Source organism: Priapulus caudatus, unplaced genomic scaffold, assembly GCF_000485595.1.
Source record: "Priapulus caudatus unplaced genomic scaffold, Priapulus_caudatus-5.0.1 Scaffold1560, whole genome shotgun sequence".
In the NCBI taxonomy this organism is placed as follows: Eukaryota; Metazoa; Priapulida; class Priapulimorpha; order Priapulimorphida; family Priapulidae; genus Priapulus; species Priapulus caudatus.
The window spans coordinates 2,050-3,242 of record NW_014578621.1 but is presented as its reverse complement, the minus strand read 5'-3'; the positions used below and the strand labels follow the sequence as shown (position 1 = coordinate 3,242).

The 1,193-nt window shown below is 43.8% G+C and overlaps 1 protein-coding gene across 2 annotated transcripts in view; it reads right to left on the bottom strand.

Moving 5' to 3' along the window:
• LOC106817006 (solute carrier family 28 member 3-like) overlaps positions 1-844 on the bottom strand; it is a 41,591-nt gene extending 40,747 nt beyond the window's left edge. For both annotated transcript variants that reach the window (XM_014821651.1, XM_014821652.1), the window contains exon 1: positions 650-844. The gene's annotated coding sequence lies outside the window, so the exon portion shown is untranslated. The remainder of the gene's footprint in view (positions 1-649) is intronic.
• Positions 845-1,193: the final 349 nt, after the last annotated feature.

Genomic DNA, 1,193 nt, shown 5'->3' with positions numbered 1-1,193 from the left:
GTGTGTGTGTGTGTGTGTGTGTGTGTGTGTGTGTGTGTGTGTGTGTGTGTGTGTGTGTGTGTGTGTGTGTGTGTGTGTGTGTGTGTGTGTGTGTGTGTGTGTGTGTGTGTGTGTGTGTGTGTGTGTGTGTGTGTGTGTGTGTGTGTGTGTGTGTGTGTGTGTGTGTGTGTGCACTGTCTAGTGGTAGTTAGCCCTAGCCCGACCAGGCTGTGCGACGGATTGTCTATACAGGTCTATACGGCATATACAGGTCTACGGTCTATACAGGTCTATACGGTCTATACGGTATTCTAACCCTAGCAATACCGTTTCTTGGAGCTAAGGTAGCCATAGCTATTTCAGTAGCCGACTACTGTAACGCTAGAATTATTCGGATCGTTAATATATTGATTTAGAAAATAGCAGGATAGCCTAGCTGTTTCGCTAAGAAATGACCCCATTGGCATTGCATGTGAACAACCACAAAACGGTCAAGCCTGCGCACACGTACATTGCTTTAGAACTCTACTACTCTACTACACTGTATAGGCCTACTCATTACTCTACTCGACCCAACACAGTCTTCATCACAAATATAACTTTATAAGACAACTACTTGAACTAGGCCTAGTTTCTAAACAATAAGTTAACACAGATCACACGTACTTACCAATTTCTATTGATGAACACCTTCACACTTTACGTCTTGGTGGCAGACTTTACTTTGGCGAGGTCTCCGATCGGGACTAGGTGAAACGGCGTTGCTTTGTGACGGAGTAATCGAACCTTTGCCGCTTGCTTCGCGCGTTTCGTTTAGATTTCGCGGGAAAGTGACGTCACGGCATTCTAACCAACCGGCCACGAACAAAGACTCCGCGACGGGTGTTGCTATCCCCGGGCCAAACTCCACGACAGATGGCGCTCTCGCTCATGGGCTCAATCATTCTCACCACAGAGATCACGTGACTATCGGCTCATATCTCTGATAAAGTGGGCACAGAAATGTCATAAAAATGACATTTTTAGACAAACAGGGTTTCTAAGTAAAATAATGCCTTTGTTACATTTCTAATGTTTCAGTAAGATGTCACCGTCATTTAAGAAACACAGTAATTGGCAATAACTAACTGTTTTTATTGTTTTTTCACCAATAATACTTGGAACTATTTTTTCTGTAGTAAGTCGTTCGAACATGGCGATGTCAATAAACAGAG